We start from the raw sequence: 8173 nt of genomic DNA on the forward strand, positions 1-8173 counted from the left end.
ACGGGTCCTTCAGTATCTGCGCTGCTCTAGTCCGGCATCTCCTGGTGTAGGTGTCCTGAAGCGGGGGGAGAGCAATCCTGCAGCAGCGTTCTGCTGTACGGATCACTCTCTGGAGAGCTTTTTGGTCCTTCACACAGCTGTTCCCAAACCAAGATTTGATGCAGTGTGAAAAAAAATGCACAGAAATCAATTATTTTTCAAGAAATATTAAATAGATTCAACATCTCTCTTCAACAAAATTGCAGACTGCACAGATGGTACCTTCCCAAAGGAAAAAGTACTATAGCTTACTAGGGTATATATATTAGACTTAATAGTCATTATATACAGTAATTGACTTCTATTCATTTTACATCAAATTAAAACTTTGCGTGTCAGATAATTATTTATTAAAAGCTAGACATTTTAAATGAGAATAAGAAAGAAAAGTATGTCTTTGTGCCCCCTTTTCCCTGTTCATGCCCTATCGGCCCCCCTGGCTAAACTTTGCTAGATCCGCCCCTGCACAGTTACCAGCGTCAGCTACGTAGAAAAAGATCCTGGTGTAGAAAGTAATATTAAATAAATTCTAACAACAACTTATCAAGCTTAAACGTGCTGCTGTTGTTTATCCACTGGTTTCCTCTTTCTGGCGTGAAGTGGGCCAAAAACAAACAAGAGAGACGGACTCGCGACAGAAAAGCAGTTTCATGATTGAAGTAGCAGCAAGAAGAGGCAGTTGCTTGTTAAGCTTAACGCAGGAATGCTTTACAAACATTCAGAGATGGACTTACATACTTGCTTTACTTCTGTCGGGGATAACTTTGTCGGAGATGAAATGCCGGGTTGCTAGCGAAGCTCCACATGCTAGCCAGACCACCAACAGGTCCCGCATGCCACAGCCACTCTATCACGTGATGCATACTGCTCCTACGTGCTAATGTTCTGAGGCGAGTTACGGCGTGTTGCAAGTTTTGTGAGGTGCTTTCGTGATATTTAATGGATCGGATTACATTTTTAATTTTTCTCCGATATCCGATCCAGTAATTTAGGTCAGTATCGGACCGATACCGATACGTAATATCGGATCGGTCCATCTCTAGTTTAAACCTCTGTATGCTCTTAACTTTTATCTTATCTTTTCCAGTTTTTGTGTTTTTATTTGTTGTACAGTATCCTTGGGTGCTTTGAAAGGTGCTATTTTTAAATAAAAAATGTATTATTATTACCACCCTGAGCACACCTGATCTTGTTTGATCTCAGAAGCTAAGCAGGGTTGGGCTTTGTTAGTACTTGCATGGGAGACTTCCTGGGAATACCAGGTGCTATAAGCTTCCCCTTTTCATGTCATTGAACTGCTTTTGATTGTGATATTATTCTGTTATTATATGTTACCTTATATATGTAATCAAAGTAGTTGAATTAGAATACTGCTGTAGATCATATTATACCCTTTAAAATAGAGTGTGTGATCTGTATGTAGTTTAGTTCTCATTATACTTTTGAGTTAACAGAACATATTCACATATTAGTTCATTAGATAAATGTGCATCACTCTGTATCCTTGATCTGCTGGGAATGTGTTACACTGTTTTCTTGACATGCTTAATTGTTGAATCATGAAGAGAAGGTTGTAAGCAGGAGACTCTGTGTCTAAAGACAGGGGAGATAGACAGACCACATTCCACACCCCCACCTTACAGAAAGCAGAGAAACAACTGCCGAGGTCATAACTTAGGCGCTGTAACAGAGAAAAAATGTGATGTTTTGGCTTTTACGACTAGCTGGGGGCCACTAGAGACTATAAAAAGCTGAGCAACCCGTCACCATTTTGAGACATGTGCCTGACCCTCTGGTAGCATCTCTCCCGTCCGGACGTTGTAATGCTCTTATTGTTGAATTGTATGGAAATAAATGATTGTTGATTGAGCATTTATACACCGAGTATTGTCCCTCCTTCAGCCCAAAGATTCAAAGAACTGCGTGTTTTCAACAACTTGGTGCCGTGTGACCCGGATCTTTGGTGTGCTGAGGAGGTGTAGATTTGACCTTTGGTGAGATCGTGAGGCGAGGTGAACAGAGGACCGGTCCAAAAATAAAAAGGTAAGCACAGCCTGTTGTATTATAAATACCAAATGTGCATATTGGGCTTTCCAAATTAATCTGTTCGCTGAGTCACATGTGTTTTCACAGTAAATTTGTCGGTGTCTGGTTTTTGGCGCAAGATACTAACAACATAAGTTGAGGCTGAATTCCAGTGTGTTAAATAAACTGCTTCTACCGAGATACTAATAACATACTACGTTGGTCTAGATTGCAGTAATCTGCTTCTACCGAGATACTAATAACATACTACGTTGGACTAGATGCAGCCACTTTACCTTCCACATTTAATTTTGTCTAATACTGGCTTCTGTAGCAATAATACATTAGAATTTCTTCTGAAGACGCGGCCATTAGTTCAGTACATTGAAGTCGAGGTTTGAAGTTTGTTTATGGTGTCGGTTACGTCCTGGCTCTTGCCGGCTATGAAATAGAAGTTGATTTAAGGAAAAGCAGATGCTGGCTTCACGGTGCGGTTAAACACTGGCAACGCGAGAGCGAAACACGTCCGTAGGTTTGGTTTATGATACGGCCGTGTTCCGGTGATATGCGGCCGTGAAGTGCAGTAGTGGTTGGTGCTAATTTTAGTACATTGAACAGAGGTTTGACGGTGGTTTGTGGCGTCAGTCGAGTTTTTTTTTTAAGGGCTGCGGTCATAAAACAAAGTAAAATTTTACTTGCCAAGAAGTACATAGAGCAAAACCTGGTTTATGATGTCTGGTATAACTTCGGGGATGCAAGCATCACTTTTATGATGCGACTTTGCTCCGTTGTGGCGGTCATAAGCGCAGAGAAAAGGGTATTTTGGTCTATGGTGCAGTGTGCTTTAAGAAGATCTAATAGTTGAGCTCAGAGGTTTCTGTGTAAAATTCCCGCTGAGGAAAAGTGTTGTGTGTGAGTGTCAAAGCGCGCTCTGGGTGAGAGAGTGTGTGTGAAGCTGCGAGGCGCGCTCTGGGTGCTGTCTTGTGGGTGAAGCGCGCACTGAGTGAGAGTGTGAGTGAGGCGCGCTCTGAGTGTGTTTTTGTGTGGAGTGTGAAGCGTGAACACAGTGACAGTGACGGTTAATGTGTTTGATTAGGAGGACATTAGAGCAAATACACATTTTAGGATCAAAGGTTGATGCCTAGTGTACCTGTGGAACTTTGCCCTAGGAGTGGCGACCCTCCTGTCCGTGGACGCGTGGCCAGGACCGGCGTTGTCCGGGTGCCGAGGTGGTGACTTGGGGAGGTGAGGGCCCCCGCATAGCTACGGAAATAACACTGGAACGGCCGTGTAATCACGGGTTCACATTTATTCCGGACTAGAACAAGACACATTTTGCGAACAAACGTTGAGTCTAGATTAGTAAAGAAATATAAAAAGGTTGAATTCCTCGTTTCAGTGGTTGAAATTGTTGTGTGCCTGTCCCCTGACGAGTGTGAAATTAAAATAAAGAGGGAATTTGGAGCCACATAGAGATAGACGGGCATAATTGGGTGTATTACTCTGTGGTGTAATAAAAATAAAAAGGAGAGATAGTAAGAGGTGTGCAGTGGAGAATTATGGAGGAGTACAGAGAGGAATGTGTTGGGAGACTGGCGTACAGTTTACGCTGTCAAGGTAGGCGGGTTGCCTGCTTATCTGTTTAACAGTGATGAAAATGAAATTAAATAAATCTCTTAGTGTGTTAATACAGGAAGCTGCGGACCTGGACCAACTGCCCCCACAAGCACAGCGGCCGAAGCAAAATTATAGGTAATGGGAACCACACCCAGCACGAATCAGCAGCTGTGAAAAAGACAGCAGCGAGGAGAGAATTAGAGGAGAAATTAAGAGAAGTTTTAACACATAAAATTGGGGCCAACGGACTTGTGGAGGTTGGGAAGGCGTCCGGAGCATCACAACAAAAAGGTGAAACAAAAACACACACAAGCAGAGAAATCTGAGAGAAAGGCTCCTTTTAAGGTAACGCCTAGTTTGAGAAAAGATAAAATTAACCTGCTTTTATACAAATGCACATACACGCAATGAAGAAACAGCTTACACTCATGAACACGTGAAGATTTTCCAGCAAGGTTAAAGAAAAATTAACATACTTAAATGATGAAGTCTATACATTACTGACAAAGAAACCCTCTGGGTTGCAGGACAACAATTTAACTAAAAAAGAAAAAAAAAAAAGGAACACTGGTCTAACCAACCAGGCAAGACACAACAAATTTAGTGGTTAAAAGATTCAAATTGTGACATGTTTTCTGTTGATTGATTAATAAAAGTGATTACTGAATGAAAGAAAGTTCCTTTTTGGGCTTTTAAACATGATCTTAAGAATTTTAACATATACCGGTGTTGTCCTGTCAACTTGGGGGGTTAGGAGTTGATTATATCGGGAGACAAAAAACAAAAAAAAGGGGGAGAGAAGGCTGACACAGGGCCTGGCCCCATTGCCTCCCCTCTGAATAACACAGCCAACACAACAACATTTTCCTGTTCGTTTGTTTTTGTTTTTTGTTTGTTTTTGTTTTGTTTTTGTTTTTTCTATACATATTTAATTACAGGCTGCTTTGCCGGCCCTGAAAGCCGAGGCTGACTGGACTCCTGCTCTCCCCCATACGTGACACTGACCAAATGCTGCAACAGCTGGACCCACAACAACGACCTGAGAATGTCAACAGACCTGCAGGAATGTGATCTCATGCAGCCGAGACGGAGAGCACTAAACCTAAGGCCCGTTTCACTACACGGGGGAAAATTCCCAGACTGCGTCAGCTGACAGAGCTGTGACGAGACGCCCGCCAAGCCCGAATGACAAGTAAGGCCGAGCGAAAGAATGCTGACCTTGATAACTTTGCATTCACACTGTGCAGGACAGTGATGGACCAACACGGATGATCGGGTGGCGAAAAAGGGCGTGACCGAGACAAGAGGAGTAACTGAGGACAGAAGGCACCTCAGAATGGACAAAAACACAGAAGAAGATGCAGGTTTTACCTGCGGTGAACATCGACACTGGAGAAAGGACCGCCCCAATTGGGGTCAGAACCAGGACGGACTGAATTTTGAGCAGCAGCAGCAGCAGCAATGGTCGCAAACAAACTGAAAAAGGAGGGGGGGGCAGGACCCCAGGGCATGCTTCAGGCCGTGGTTTACCCAGAACACCAGAACAGGAAAGTGATGAACACAAACACCCACACAAACACACACATCTACATGCACTGACTCAGAATGAAGAGAAACTACACACACACACATACACACACACACACACACACACGCTGATGCAATGAAGAATGCTTTGCTTATGCTGATATGCAAAATGCTGCACACAAACATCCCAATGCATAATTTTTATGAGGAGCCATTGATTACCATTAAATACTTAGAATGTGTTATATGTCACCTAGAAGGCATTTATGTAGATTTTAGGAATAAGCTCTAAAACGGTTTGGTTATGAAAACAATGTCTGTGCGTGATGTCTGTTTATGGCTCAAGGCCTTGACTGAATTCTTTGCTGTGCTTCACACAGCCCTGATGAGGAACAGTGGCACAGAGTGAAAATGATGAATTAATAGTGTAAGTTTTAGGTCGGAGTACGGCATTTTCTGTGATTGAGTTTTAATTCAAGGAGGAACAAAAGGTGTTACGGCACCTGAGGTTCTCATTCCCACACAATATTGTCCCGGCAGGAAGCAAAATGTTCCTGTGAATTTCTGGTTGATTGTTTGGTTTTGTTTAGCGCTAGCTTGATTTTATCAGTGAGCTTTGGCTTGTGTTCTTTCTCGTAAGCGAGAGAGGGATAGTTTTATGCTTGGACATGTCTGCAACGGGCCCTAGTTTGTGTTATTTTAGTAGTATTTTGTTGGTTATGTCTGTTTTCGTTTTTGTTACAGTGCACTGGAGAAAAAACATCTGAGAGGTGTGATCCACCGGTGGTGATATGTTGATATTTTGTGAGTTTATGATTTAACAATCAGCTCTTTGAACCAGGCCTGAAAGATTGAAATTTAAAGCGCTATAAAATATTATTACTGTAAACAGTTGCAAAGTGTGCTTCTCCATGATTGTAATTGGCTTGGGAGAAATTCACATATAGGGAACACTGATCTAAAAGGATTGCACCGAGTCAATCCGGCCCAAAAAACAACAAGGAATTGTTTTCCTTTAAAATGATGACGTCATCTTGCTGGTGATGGATGCTCGAATAGGTTGCGCGTGAGACTCCATTATCAGCAACATCTGGTATGAATGTGTATGGAGGTATGCATGCGAATGGACTGTGATGGACTGACGACTAAAAGTTTTGACTGACTTGATACTGAGACAATGACTGCACCCACTTTAGGATTAGTAAATGCCAATAAACAATTTATAAACAATTCACCCAGGCGACAAGAGAAGGGTGGATGCTTCGCTTTGTTTTGTTTTGTTTTTTCAGGAGCAGGAGGATAAGAGAGACTGGAGGAGGAGACTTTAGCTTTACATAAGTATGAACTGCAGACTTAACACTGTGGTTGCTGATTTTGAGTTACCGATGTTTGCATTAAGAAAACTGTGCTATATTAGCTGTGTTTTGAGTAAGGTATCATGTTATATTATTGGGAATGCCAAATGCTACAGTGGAGAAGACTTTTGATGCCACTCATGACTGGAACATGTTATTATTAACCATAGCAGGCCACTGTAAAAAGTCAATTAAATTTTATAGAGGAAAATCGCCAAAATTGAACAATACCTATGAATGACTGGCCACATTCAGAATAGAGATATGCAATAATAAACATTGGTCCACATGATTTAGGTTCTCACTTGAAATAGTAAGTTATTAAATGTAGAATATAATCGACAGGGACATCTGATAGGATGTGGTACTGCAAAAGAACAAGAGCAAAGTAAATAAAGAAAATATTGTGTTTAGTTTGGATAAATTCAAATTAAAATGTACCATTACAAAAAGAATTGGTTAAAACTAATTAAAACTGATATAAAATTGAAAATCTGGAGTCGAAACTAAATAAAATAACAACTAATGGAAATGGCGAAAAGTTTAAAACCCTGGTGCAGAGATTGGCAAATCTGACCAGGAAACGTTATAAAATGGATTGTCAGGATAGTCAGCGTTAAAGCCACTTTTGACAGTCCATACTAGGATGGCATTGGACATCTTCGGGGCAGAAAAGGGTTGGTGTGACCAAGGTGTGGTTTGGCTTGTTGTATGTACATTTCAAAATGTTACAGCTCTGGATGGACCAGTTACCAGATATGATGTCACTAACCTTCTCTTTTAAGTGTCTAGCTCCAATGAATTGACACATGGGAGTGTGTCAAAAAGGGGGAGTTGAGTCCGAACATCAAACAATGGTGTTATGAACATTTTATGACTTTATTTGTGTGTTTAATAATTTAGATATGGTAAAACTTAAGCTTATAATGTGGTAGACTTAGAAATGGTTCATTAATTTTTGATTTCTTTTACACACACATAGATTATGATTAGAATAGGTTCTGAACATAATATTTTAAACCAAATTTGAATCATTAGAAGAACAATGGATAACAATATTAGATTATCAAGGCTAGGGAGAGAGGTGTTTTGGTTTTCTGTCTCTTGCAGAGAAAGGAACAGACACCAGACGGGGACACGGAGATGTGAGGACCCTTCACAGCAGAGACAGATGTAGGGACAGCCGAGACAGCAACTGGGGTCAAGTGTCATGACGTTTGGGCTCCTGGAGAAGATGGATCCCACAAACACAGCAATAACCATGAAGGGGTTGGCGAAAACCAGGAACACCAGACCAACGAGGTTCAAGAGGCTCTTGGCAAAAAGGGGGACACGCCGGTGAACCTAAAATACACAGATCTTTGTTTGAAATCAGGGCAGAATAATCCCCAGAACTGTGCAATGACTAAAGGGTGGTCTAACCCCGGAGGTCGAAGAAAGAAGCTGAGAATCACCCAACTGGAAGACACTGGTAGCTGCAGCAATAAAAATAAAGGTTAAAAGCTCCTTAGACAGAGGTTCTAGTCTAAGTACATTTGAAAGGTATAAGGGGGCATTAAAATGGGAGTGGAAAACTGGAGCACCAAAATAAAGCTGTGGGAAAATGGGGA

At 41.5% G+C, this 8173-nt stretch overlaps 1 long non-coding RNA gene across 1 annotated transcript; it reads left to right on the forward strand.

The window, feature by feature from the left end:
* Positions 1–1349: 1349 nt before the first annotated feature.
* LOC308395227 lies at positions 1350–8173 on the forward strand. The gene is made up of 2 exons (XR_013971351.1): positions 1350–2082; positions 4620–8173. It is a non-coding gene; the product is annotated as an uncharacterized lncRNA (long non-coding RNA).

Source organism: Rhamphochromis sp. 'chilingali' (genome assembly GCF_963969265.1).
Source record: "Rhamphochromis sp. 'chilingali' genome assembly, chromosome: 4".
NCBI lineage: Eukaryota > Metazoa > Chordata > Actinopteri > Cichliformes > Cichlidae > Rhamphochromis > Rhamphochromis sp. 'chilingali'.